Source organism: Neophocaena asiaeorientalis, unplaced genomic scaffold (assembly GCF_003031525.2).
Source record: "Neophocaena asiaeorientalis asiaeorientalis breed wild unplaced genomic scaffold, Neophocaena_asiaeorientalis_V1.1 scaffold996, whole genome shotgun sequence".
NCBI classification, from domain to species: Eukaryota; Metazoa; Chordata; class Mammalia; order Artiodactyla; family Phocoenidae; genus Neophocaena; species Neophocaena asiaeorientalis.
Genome location: NW_020174457.1, coordinates 289,691 through 304,014, shown reverse-complemented (window position 1 = coordinate 304,014; position 14,324 = coordinate 289,691). Strand labels below are relative to the sequence as shown.

The window sequence follows — 14,324 nt, the reverse complement described above, 5'->3', positions numbered from 1 at the left end:
GGAACTCTACCTAATATTCTGTGATAACCTATATGAGAAAATACTCTAAAAAGGAATAAATATATGTATATGAATAGTTGAATCACTTTGCTGTATACCTGAAATTAACACAACAGTTTAAATCAAATATACACTAATAAAACTAAAATATTAAATAAATAAATTTTAAAAATTATTTATACATTCAACATTAGAGCACCTAAATATATATACTGAATACTACCAGGTCTGATATGAGAAATAGACAGTAGTATAATAATAGTACAGCACTTCAATACCTGACTTTTAAAAATGGATTGATCTTCCAGACATGAAATCATTAAGGAAAGCATTGGACTTAAACAACACTTTAGACTAGATAGAAATAAACATTCCATCCAACAGCATCAGAATACACTTTCTACTCAAAGGCATTTGAAACATTATTTAGGATAGGGAGGGTGGGAAGGAGGCTCAGGAGGGAGGGGATATCGGGATATATGTATACATATAGCTGATTCATTTTGTTGCACAGCAGAAACTAATGCAACATTGTAAAACAATTATACTCCAATAAAGATTAAAAAATCTTAGGCAATAAAACAAGTCTTAGGGAATTTAAGAATATTGAAAGCATATCAAGAACATTTTCTGACCAAAATATTATGAAGCTAGGCATTACCTACAAGACAAAAACTAGAAAATTCACAAATATATAAAGATTAAATAACATGCTTCTGAACAAGCAAAGTGTCCAAGAAAAACATTTTAAAAAAATCAAAAAGATATTGAGACAAATAAAATTTGAAAGAAAATATATCATAACTTATAGGTTGCAACAAAACAGTTCTAAGAGGGAAGTTTTAGCAATAAATGCCTACATTAAAAAAAGAGAAATATCTCAAATAAGTAATCTCTTTTGACCACAAGGAACTAAAAAAAAAGAGAAAAGAAAAAACTAGGCCTAAAGTTAATAGAAAGAAGGGAATAACAATGATCTTGGTGGAAATAAAAGAAACAGAGACTAAAAAGACAATAGAAAAAACCAAAAAAACAAGGAGCTGGGGTTTTGAAAAGACACACAAAATAGACAAACAAATGTACCAAGAAAAAAAATGAAAGAACTCAAATAAATAAGAATTTCTACTTCATCAGAAATCAAGTAGGAAATATGACTACTATAACCACAGAAATATAAAAGATCAGATGAGATAACTATGAGCAATTATTCTCCAAAAAATGGACAAACTAAAATAATTGCATAAATTCTTGGAAACATACAACTTACTAAGACTGAATCATAAAGAAATAGAAAGTCCAAATAAACCAATAATGTGTAAGGAGACTGAATCAGTAATCAAAAACCTCCCAACACAGAAAAGCCCAAGACCAGGTGACTTCACTGATGAATTCTATAAAAGTTTAAAAAAGAATTAACACCAGTCCTTCTGAAACTGTTCAAAAAAGTTGATAAGGAATGAGCACTCCCAAACTAATTTTTATGAAGCCAACATTACCCTGGTACCAAAGCCAGAAAAAGACACTATAAGAATAAACTATATAATATCCCTGATGAATATAGATGCAAATATTCTTAACAAAATGTTAGTAAACCTAATTCACCAATACATTAAATGGACTTAACAACATAACTAAGTGGAATTTATCCCTGGGATGAAAGGGTGGCTCAACATATACAAATCAATAAATGTGATACACTGCATTAATAGAATAACAAATTAAAGTCATATTATCATCTCAGTAGATGCAGGAAAAGCATTTGACAAAATACAACTTCCTTTTTATTATAAAACCCTTAACAGATTGGGAATTGAGGGAACATACTTCAACATACTAACAGCCGTAAATGACAAACCCACAGTAAACATTACAAGCTATGGTGAAAGGTTAAAAGCTTTTCCTCTAAGAAGAGGAGCAATAAAAATGTGCCCATTCTCACCACTCTTATTCAACATGGTACTGGAATCCCTATCTGGAGCAACCAAGCAAGGAAACGAAAATGTCATCCAAACTGGAAAGGAAAAATTAAAACTGTATCTGTTGCATAAGACATAATCTTATATCTAGAAAATCCTAAATTCTCCACTGAATAACTCTTAGAACTAATAAATGAATTCAATTACATTGCAAGGTAAAAAATCAATACCCAAAAATGAGTTGTGTTTCTATATACTAGAAATGTACTATCAGAAGGAGAAATAAAGAAAACTATTCCATTTATAATAGTATCAAAAAGAATCAAATACATAGGAATAATTTAACCAAAGAGGTGAAAGCTTAGTACACGGAACAATAAAACATTGTTGAAGAAAAATGAAGATGAAAAAAAATAAATGGAAGAATATTCAATACTAATGGATTGGAAAAATTAATATTATTAAAATATCCATACTGCCCAAAGCAATCTACACAGTCAATGCAAACCCTATCAAAATTCCAACAGCATTTTCCACAAAAATAGAAAAACAATCCTAAAATTTATATGGAACCACAAAAGGCCCCAAATACCCTGAGCAACCCTGATAAAGAACAGAGCTGGAAGCATCACATGTCCTGATTTCAAGCTATTTTACAAAGCTATGGTAATCAAAAGAGTATGGTATTTGTATAAAAAAAGAAATATAGATCAATAGAACAAAATAGAAAGCCCAGAAATAAACCTATGCATAGGTAGTCAATTAATTGTTGACAAATGAAGCCAAGAATATACAATGTAGAAATGACCATCTTTTCACTATATGGTGTTGAATAAACTGGACAGCCACATCAAAAAAATGAAACTGGACCCCTATCTTAATCAACTCCAAATGGATTAAATAATTAAATATTTAATTAAGACTTGAAACCATAAAACTTCTAAAAGAAAATATAGGGGGCAGGTTCCTTGACATTGGTCTTGGCAATAATTTTTTTTTTTTGTATTTGACAACAAAATCAAATACAACAAAACCAAAAATAAACAAGGAGACTACACCAATCTGAAAAGTTTCTGCACAATAAAGAAAACCAGCAACAAAATGAAAAGACTATCTAATGAGTGAGAATAAACTATTTTCAAATAGCATATCTAAGATGCTAATAACTAAAATGTATTAATAACACATACAGCTCAATAGCAAAAAAGCAAATATTCCAATTTAAAATAGACAAAGGACCTGGATAACCAAAGAAGATACACAGTTGGCCAACAGGTACATAAAAAGGTGTAGAGCATCAATAATCATCAGGGAAATGTGGATCAAATCCAAAATGATATATAGCCTCACAACCCTTAGAATGTCTATTATCAAAAAGACAAAAGATAACAAATGTTTGTGAGGACTAGGAGAAAAAGGAACAATTGTAACCTTTTGGTAGGAATGTAAACTGATTGAGCCACTATGGAAAACAATATGGAAGTTTCTCAAGAATTTAAAGGTAGAACTACCAAGTGCTCCTGCAATCCCTCTTCTTGTTATATATATCCAAAAGAAAAGTAACCACTATCTTGAAGAGATATCTGTACTCTCATATTCATGGCAATGTTATTCACTATATCCAAATTATGGAAACAACCTAAGTGTTTGTCAATGGATTAATGATAAAGAAAATGTGATATATATGACTATAATAAAATATTATTCATCACTTAAAAAAAAGGAAATCCTGCCATTTGTGACAACATGAACACAACTAGAGAGCATGATGCTAAGTAAAATTAGCCAGACAAATACAGTATATATTCTACTTATACGTGGAATCAAAAAAATAAATTTGAATTCATAGAAACATGGATAGAATATTGGCTGCCAAATACTGGGATTTAGGGAAAACAGGGAGAGTTTGGTACAAATATTCAATTGTACTATGAATAAGTTCTGAGCATCTGATGTATAATATGGTGACAAGATTTAATAACTATATATTGTATAATTGAAATTTGCTAAGTGAGTAGAATTTGTGTTCTCACTAAAAAAAAGAATGTAAATATGAGAGGTGATGATGTGTTAATTAACTCAATTGGGGAGAATCTTTCTCAGTGCCTATGTACATCAAATCAACATGTTGTACACCTTAAATATCTTAAAATTTTATTTGTCATTTTTACCTCAATAAAGCTGAAGAAATGAAAAAGTAAAGAAAAAATAAATATCTTAAAAAGCCTAACATTGCACTGCGATAATCCAGGAAAAGAGTGTTATACAAATATGTTTTCTTCTGATTTTTAGCTTTTAATAAGGTAAATGTCAATAGATAGGACTCACAATATGAAAATTCTTTACAGTACTCAGTATACCCAATAATATTTTAAGAGAGTAAATGCTCTTGAACAAAAGCATTTAAAAACCAGTTCTAGGGCTTCCCTGGTGGCGCAGTGATTGAGAGTCTGCCTGCTAATGCAGGGGACGTGGGTTCGTGCCCCGGTCTGGGAAGATCCCACATGCTGCGGAGTGGCTGGGCCCGTGAGCCATGGCCGCTGAGCTAAAAAAAAAAAAAAAAAAAAAAAAAAAAAACCAGTTCTATAACTTTCAAGGGTGCTACACTTCCTATAGAATTATATTTTTTTCTTTACTAACCAACCAGCAATAGAACCCATAAAATAAAATCTCATGTTGATTCCCATTATATATATAAAAAATTTAATATGAACTGCTCTGGTTGAAGCTGGTAGTGAGAATTGCCCCTTTTCTAGTCTTTTGTGCTATATGAAACACATTTTGAAAGTCGTTGCTCTAGGGTCTCAGAAAATAAAAGTACTGTCTGAGCTTAATTGCTTTATGCAACATTCCTAACCCTTCAAATTATCTTCCACAAATAGCCTCCATACATTTTGTATAAGTTAAATTTATCACCATCCACTTTTTTTTCTGGAGAGGGCAGTCTCCATGTTTTAATATATTTTTGCTCTTCTTCTTGGCATGGCCTGATTACTCACTCCTCAAGTCTCAATCAACTTCCAATAATGAAGATCTATTGTCTCCTATAACTTGGCTATGTTTCCTAAAATATTTAATTCAACTACACTTAATATACAGCAATTCCACTACTATAAATTTATCCTCTGAATATACTTAATCATAATCATTTACATAAAGATAAATGTACTAGAAAGTTCATTGCTTCAATGATTGCTATAGCAAAAAGCTAGAAACAACCTAAAGTTTATCAACAAACGACCAGTTAAATAAAATATAGCATATCTAAATAATGGAAAGCTATATGAATACTAATAAGTAAGCTCGATACATGTACCCTGACATAGATACTATTAAGAAGATAAATCACATTGTAGAATAACATGTGCGATAAAATTCTAAATCTTTACTAATTAAAAACTTATATGAGGAAAATCACACCATAATTAAAGTTAAAAGACCAATGAAAAACTAGTTTAAAAATTTGTGCTACATGTGACAAAAGGGCAAACGTTCTCAACATATGAAGAATTCTCGGGGTGCTAAGGGAAGATGGTGGAAGATTAAGATGCGGAGATCACCTTCCTCCCCACAGATACACCAGAAATACATCTACACGTGGAACAACTCCTACAGCATCCTACTGAATGCTGGCAGAAGACTTCAGATCTCCCAAAAGGCAAAAAACTCCCCACACACCTGGGTAGGACAAAAGAAAAAAGAATAAACAGAGACAAAAGGATAAGGACAGGACCTGCACCAGTGGAAGGGAGCCGGGAAGGAGGAAAGGTTTCCACACACTAGAAGCCCCTTCGTGGGCGGAGACTGTGGGTGGCGGAGGGGGGAAGTTTCGGAACCGCGGAGGAGAGCACAGCCATGAGGGTACGGAGGGCAAAGCAGAGAGATTCCTGCACAGAGCATCAGTGCCGACCGGCACTCACCAGCCCGAGAGGCTGATCGGCTCACCCACCGGGATGGCCGGGGCTGGGAGCTGAGGCTCGGGCTTCAGTTGGAACGCAGGGAGAGTACTGGGGTTGGCAGCGCGAACACAGCTTGCAGGGGGTTAGTGCACCACGGCTAGCCGGGAGGGAGTCCGGAAAATGTCTGGACCTGCCAAAGAGGAAAGAGACTTTTTCTTCCCGCTTTGTTTCCTGGTGCGTGAGGAGAGGGGATTAAAAGGGCTGCTTAAAGGAACTCCAGAGATGAGCGCAAGCCATGGCTAACAGCATGGACCACAGAGACAGGCATGAGAAGCTAAGGCTGCTGCTGCTGCCACCAAGAAGCCTGTGTGCGACCACAGGCCACTATCCACACACCACTTCTGGGGAGCCTGTGCAGCCCGCCCCTGCCAGGCTCCCGAGATCCAGGGACAACTTCCCCGGGAGAACGCACGGTGTGCGTCAGGCTGGTGCAATGTCACGCCAGCCTCTGCTGCCGCAGACTTTCCCTGCATTCCATGATCCTCCCTCCCCCGGACCTGAGTGAGCCAGAACCCCCGAAGCAGCTGCTCCTTTAACCCCATCCTGTCTGAGTGAAGAACAGACGCCCTCCAGCGACCTACACACAGAGGTGGGGTCAAATCCAAAGCTGAGCTCCTGGGAGCTGTGAGAATAAAGTAGAGAAAGGGAAATCTCTTCCAGTAGCCTCAGAAGCAGCAGATTAAAGCTCCACAGTCAACTTGATGTACCCTGCATCTGTGGAATACATGAATAGACAACAAATCATCCCAAATTGAGGAGGTGGACTTTGAGAGCAAGATTTATGATTTTTTCCCCCTTTTCCTCTTTCTGTGAGTGTGTATGTGTATGCTTCTGTATGAGATTTTGTCTGTGTAGCTTTGCTTTCACCATTTGTCCTAGGGTTCTATCCGACCTGTTTTTCAAAAAAACTTTTTTTCTTAATAATTATTTTTTATTTTAATAACTTTATTATATTTATCTTACTTTTTAAAATTTTACTTTATCTTTTCTTTCTTTCTTTTATTCCATCCTTTCCTGCTTCCTTCCATCCTGCCTCCCTCCCTCGTTTCTTTCTTTATTTTCTTTCTTTCGTCTTTCTTTCTTTCTTTCACTATTTCTTTCTTTCTTTCTTTCTTTCTTCCTTTCTACTTTTACTAATTCCTTCTTTCTACATTTTTTTCCCTTTTATTCTGAGCTGTGTGGATGAAAGGCTCTTGGTGCTACAGCCAGGAATCAGTGCTGTGCCTCTGAGATGGGAGAGCCAACTTCAGGACACTGGTCCACAAGAGACCTCCCAGATCCACATAATATCAAATGGCAAAAATCTCCCAGAGATCTCCATCTCAACACAAGCACCCAGCTTCACTCAACGACCAGAAAGCTACAGTGCTGTAAACCCTATGCCAAACAACTAGCAAGACAGGAACACAACCCCACCCATTACCAGAGAGGCTGCCTAAAATCATAAGTCCGCAGACACCCTAAAACACACCAACAGATGGGGACTTGCCCACCAGAAAGACAATATCCAGCCTCATCCACCAGAACACAGGCACCAGTCCCCTCCACCAGGAAGCCTACACAACCCACTGAACCAACCTTAGCCACTGGGACAGACACCAAAAACAATGGGAATTATGAACCAGCAGCCAGCAAAAGGGAGACCCCAAACACAGTAAGATAAGCAAAATGAGAAGACAGAAATACGCACAGCAGTTGAAGGAGCAAGACAAAAACCCACCACACCTAACAAATGAAGAGGAAATAGGCTGTCTACCTGAAAAATAATTCAGAATAATGATAGTAAAGATGATCCAAAATCTTGGAAATAGAATAGAGGAAAAGCAAGAAACTTTTAACAAGGACCTTAGAAGAACTAAAGGAGAAACAAGGAATGATGAACAACACAATAAATGAAATTACAAATACTCTAGGTGAGATCAATAGCAGAATAACTGAGGCATAAGAACGGATAAGTGACATGGAAGTAAAATAGTGGAAATTACTACTGCAGAGCAGAATACAGAAAAAAGAATGAAAAGAACTGAGGAGAGTCTCAGAGACCTCTGGGACAACACTAAATGCACCAACATTCGAATTATACGGGTTCAAGAAGAAGAAGAGAAAAGAAAAGGGACTGAGAAAATATTTAAAGAGATTATAGTTGAAAATTTCCCGATTATGGGAAAGGAAATAGTTAATCAAGTCCAGGAAGCACAGAGAGTCCCATAAAGGATAAATCCAAGGAGAAATATGCCAAGACAAATATTAATAAAAGTGTGAAAAATTACATACAAAGAAAACATATTAAAAGCAGCAAGGGAAAAACAACAAATAACACTCAAGGGAATCCCCATAAGGTTAAGAGTTGATCTTTCAGCAGAAACTCTGCAAGCCAGAAGGGACAGGCAGGACATATTTAAAGTGATGAAGGAGAAAAACCTGCAACCAAGATTATGCTACCCAGCAAGGATCTCATTCAGATTTGATGGAGAAATTAAAACCTTTACAGACAAGCAAAAGCTGAGAGAATTCAGCACCACCAAACAAGCTTTACAAATGCTAGAGGATCATCTCTAAGCAAGAAAGAGAAGAGAAGGAAAACACCTACAATAACAAACCCAAAACAATTAAGAAAATGGGAATAGGAACATACATATCGACAATTACCTTAAATGTAAATGGATTAAAGGCACCCACAAAAGACACAGACTGGCTGAATTGATACAGAAACAAGACCCATATATATTCTGTCTACAAGAGACCCACTTCAGACCTAGAGACACATACAGGCTAAAAGTGCGGGGATGGAAAAAGATATTCCATGCAAATGGAAACCAAAAGAAAGCTGGAGTAGCAATTCTCATATCAGACATAATAGACTTTAAAATAAAGACTATTAGAAGAGACAAAGAAGGACACTACATAATCAAGGGATCAATTCAATAAGAAGATATAACAATTGTAAATATTTATGCACCCAACATAGGAGCACCTCAATACAAAAGGCAAGTACTAACAGCCACAAAAGGGGAAATAGACAGCAACACATTCATAGTAGGGGACTTTAACACCCCACTTTCACCAATGAACAGACCATCCAAAATGAAAATAAATAAGGAAGCACAAACTTTAAATGATACATTAAACAAGATGGACTTAATTGATATTTATAGGACATTCCATCCAAAAACAACAGAATACATATTTTTCTCAAGTGCTCATGGAATATTCTCCAGGATTGATCATATCTTGGGTCACAAATCAAGCCCTGGTAAATTTAAGAAAATTGAAAATGTATCAAGTATGTTTTCTTACCACAATGTTATGAGACTAGATATCAATTAAAGGAAAATATCTGTAAAAAATACAAACACGTGGAGGCTAAACAATACACTACTTAATAATGAAGTGATCACTGAAGAAATCAAAGGGGAAATTAAAAAAATACCTAGAAACAAATGACAATGGAGACATGATGACCCAAACCTATGGGATGTAGCAAAAGCAGTTCTTAGAGGGAAGTCTACAGCAATAAAATACTACCTTAAGAAACAGGAAACATCTCAAATAAACAACCTAAACTTGCACCTAAAGCAATTAGAGAAAGAAGAAGAACAACAACAAAAAAAATTGTTATCAGAAGGAAAGTAATCATAAAACTCAGACCAGAAATAAATGAAAAAGAAATGAAGGAAATGATAGCAAAGATCAATAAAACTATAAGCTGGTTCTCTGAGAAGAAAAACAAAATTGATAATCCACTAATCCGACTCATCAAGAAAAAAACAGAGAAAACTCAAATCAATAGAATTAGAAATGAAAACGGAGAAGTAACAACTGACACTGTGGAAATACAAAAGATCATGAGAGATTATGACAAGTAACTCTATGTCAATAAAATGGACAACCTGGGAGAAATGGTCAAATTCTTAGAAATGCACAACCTGCCAAGACTGAACCAGGAAGAAATAGGAAATATGAACAGACCAATCACAAGCACTGAAATTGAAACTGTGATTAAAAACCTTCCAACAAACAAAAGCCCAGGACTAGATGGCTTCACAGGCGAATTCTATTAAACATTCAGAAAAGAGCTAACACCTATCCTTCTCAAACTCTTCCAAATTATAGCAGAGGGAGGAACACTCCCAAACTCATTGTACGAGGCCACCATCACCCTGATACCAAAACCAGACAAGGATGTCATAAAGAAAGAAAACTACAGGCCAATAACACTGATGAACATAGATGCAAAAATCCTCAACAAAATACTAGCAAACAGAAGCCAACAGCACATTAAAAGGATCATACACCATGATCACGTGGGGTTTATTCCAGGAATGCAAGGATTCTTCAATATATGCAAATCAATCAATGTGATCAACCATATTAACAAATTGAAGGAGAAAAACCATATGATCATCTCAATAGATGCAGAGAAAGCTTTCGACAAAATTCAACACCCATTTATGATTAAAACCCTCCAGAAAGTAGGCATAGAGGGAACTTTCCTCAACATAATAAAGGCCATATATGACAAACCCACAGCCAACATCGTCTTCAATGGTGAAAAACTGAAAGCATTTCCACTAAGATCAGGAACAAGAAAAGGTTGCCCACTCTCACCATTCTTATTCTACATAGTTTTTGAAGTTTTTGCCAGAGCAATCAAGGAAGAGTCATTGTGAAAATGACTCTACTACCCAAAGCAATCTACAGATTCAATGCATACCCTATCAAACTACCACTGGCGTTTTTCACAGAACTAGAACAAAAATTTTCACAATTTGTATGGAAACACAAAAGACCCCGAGTAGCTAAAGCAAACTTGAGAAAGAAAAACGGAGCCTGAGGAATCAGGCTCCCTGACTTCAGACTATACTACAAAGCTACAGTAATCAAGACAGTATGGTACTCGCACAAAAAAAGAAATATAGATCAATGGAACAGCATAGAAAGCCCAGTTTAGATCACTCCCTAACACCATACAGAAAAATAAGCTCAAAATGGATTAAAGACCTAAATGTAAGGTCAGAAACTATCAAACTCTTAGAGGAAAACATAGGCAGAATACTCTACAACATAAATCACAGCAAGATCCTTTTGTCCCACCTCCTGGAGAAATGGAAATAAAAACAAAAATAAACAAATGGGACCTAATGAAACTTCAAAGTTTCTGCACAGCAAAGGAAACAAGACCAAACGACAACCCCAGAATGGGAGACAATATTTGCAAATGAAGCAATTGATGAAGGATTAATCTCCAGAATTTATAAGCAGCTCATACAGCTCAATAACAAAATAAACAACCCAATCCAAAAATGGGCCGAAGACCTAAATAGACATTTCTCCAAAGAAGATATACAGACTGCCAACAAATACATGAAAGAATGTTCAACATCATTAATCATTAGGGAAGTGCAAATCAAAACTACAATGAGGCATCACCTCACACCAGTCAGAATGGCCATCATCAAAAAATGTACAAACAATAAATGTTGGAGAGGGTGTAGATAAAAGGGAACCCTCCTACACGGTTGATGGGAATGTCAATTGTTACAGCCACTATGAAGAACAGTATAAAGGTTCCTTAAAAAACTAAAAATAGAGCTACCATATGATCCAGCAATCACACTCCTGGGCATATAACTGGAGAAAGCCATAATTCGAAAAGATACCTGTTCTCCAATATTCACTGCAGCACTATTTATGAAAGCCAGGACATGGAAGCAACCTAAATGTCCATTGATGGAGGAATGAATAAATAAATGTGGTATAGACCACAACTGACGATGTAACTTCCACTTTGGGCCTTTTTCCAGGCTCCCTGTTGCAAACTGCTTGTGACTAGCAACCATCCAAGCAAGAAACCTGTGTAAGTTTCTGCAGAAATGACTGTGCACAGCCCGTGGGGGACAGTCACAAAAGAGTTTCTCCTTGGGATTATATGACCTCTTTTCAGTTTTGAAGTTAGACATGGGAGAAGGAAGATCTGCTCACAACAGACTAAAGTGCCCAATCTCAGGTTTGGGTTTTCTGGACTCTGTTTTTTTCTGGTAAATAAACCCTGAGGACTGATCAGCTCTTGCAGGTCTAAAACCATGGCCTATGAAGCAATAACTTTCAGGGATGTGGCCAAAGAGTTCTTTCAGCATGCGTTAGAATTTCTTGATCCTATTCAGAAGAAGTTGTACTATGATGTGTTGATGGAGAAAAATAGTAATTTGGTCTTAGTGGACCATTCCATTTATAAGCCAGACATAATTGTGATACTGGAGCAAGGAGAAGAATGCTGAATGGTTGTGAGAGAAGAAACAAGAAGCTGGATTATAGATTTGGATTCAAGTTATAAAATAATCAGCTTTAGAAAGACATTTATATCTGGAAAAATCCATCTCTTTTTTTGCATCGGAGAATTCATAGTGGTGAGAAACACTATGAAGATGAAGAATGTGGGAAGGCCTTTAGTTATGCCTCAAACCTTGCTCAACATGGAAGAGTTCAGGTTGGAGCAGACAGCCAGGACTCCAAGATGACATCAGTTGTACCACTGAAGGAGAAGAAGCTCCTGGATATCAAATTAAAGGAGCTGCCTAGCTGGATAATAATGTGGAGTTTCATCCCTAAAGGCATTACTGGAGCGTTTCAAATAGGTTATTACTGATATTACAACAAGTATTTCAACGTGAAGAAAGGGAGCATCACTGAGTTTTCTATGGTGCTGGCAGCTTATGTGATTTTCAACTACTGCTGTTCTTACAAGGAACTTGAATATGAGCAGCCAAGTGAGTACCACTGAAGAGGGTGCACTCTGCATTCTTGACCATGACCTTTGCCAGGCACCCCTGAATCCTTTCATATCCTAATGATGACTGGTTAAAAAAAATCTGTCTTAGCAACTTTCAAGTATGTAATACAGTATTATTAAGCATACTCACCATGCTGTACATTATACCTCCATGACTTATTTATTTTATTATTGGAAATTGCAGCTTTTGACCACCTTTACCCATTTCACTCACTGTTTCTGGCAACCATCAATCTGTTCTCTTGTATCTATGGTTTCAGTTCTATATTTTTGTTTTTGACTTTTTTTTTTTTTAGATTTCACATACAAATGAGGTCATACAGTATTGGTATTTGTCTTTCTCTGTCTGACTTCACTTAGTATAATGTCCTCAAGATCCATCTATGTTGTCACAAATGGCAGGATTTCCTTCTTTTATGACTGAATAATATTTTATTGTGTATATGCCACATTTTAAAAATTCATTAATCTCTTGATGAACCCTTGTTGTTTTCATGTCTTGGCTATTGTAAATAATGTTGCATTGAACATGGGGATGCAGGTATATTTTCAACATAATGAATTTTTTTCCTTTGGATAAATACCAAGAAGTTGAATTGCTGGGTTATATGGTAGTTCTAGTTTTAATTTTTTGAGGAACCTCCATACTGTTTTCCATAGTGGCTACACTAATTTGCATTCCCTCTAGCAGTACATAAGGGTTCCCTTTTCTCCACATCCTTGCCAACACTGGTTATTTCTTGCTTTTTGGTAATAGCCATTCTTACAGATGTGAGGTGATATTTTATTGTAGTTTTGATTTGCATTTCCCTGATGATTAGTGATGTTGAGCACCTTTTTTAGTGCCTGTTGGTCATTTGTATGTCTTCTTTGGAAAAATGTCTATTCAGAGCCTCTCCCCACTTTTTAACTGGGTTGCTTGTTTGCTTTTCTATTAAGTTGCATAAGAGTTTTAAAAAATATATTGTGGATTGTAAATCAACTATAATGTAAAATAAAATTTTTAAAAAGAAATGTGGTATTATATATAATGGAATATTACTCAGCTATAAAAAAGGACAAAATGATGTCATTTGTAGTGACATGGTAAAATTGATAACTAATAAGAATATACTGTATAGCTCAAGTAACTCTACTCAGTACTCTGTAGTGACCTATATGGGAATAGAATGTAAAAAGGAGTGTATATATGTATATGTATAACTGATTCACTTTGCTGTATAGCAGAAATTAACATAGCATTGTAAATCAACTATACTCCAGTAAAAAATTAATTAAAAATAAATAAAAAATAAAAAAAATCCCACTTTATTTGCCCACCTACGTCTATATAGATATATATAACACAGGTGGGCTGTGTTAGAAGGGTAAGAGGAATGGCTACCCTTTGGCCACACTGCTCCTCCCCTAAGCCAGGGCAGCACTACTTTTCCTTCAGTGGGAAAAAGAGAGCCCAGGGTAGACATCCCCAAGCATTGTGGGTTGTTTCTGAAGAGAGTCACTCTGGACTTGCCTAATGGGGATTGTGGGGGACTCTATGGATCTTGACCATTGAGAACTGGACTGTGATGGAGAAGCAGGCAGGTGGCGTGTAGCAACCAGCTCTCAGACCTTGGCAGACTGTATTTCTAGCTTTGGCACACAAATAGAAGTCCAAAC

At 36.1% G+C, this 14,324-nt stretch overlaps 1 pseudogene; it reads left to right on the top strand.

The window, feature by feature from the left end:
* Positions 1–12,389: 12,389 nt before the first annotated feature.
* LOC112407791 (ATP synthase subunit f, mitochondrial pseudogene) lies at positions 12,390–12,656 on the top strand (annotated as a pseudogene).
* Positions 12,657–14,324: the final 1,668 nt, after the last annotated feature.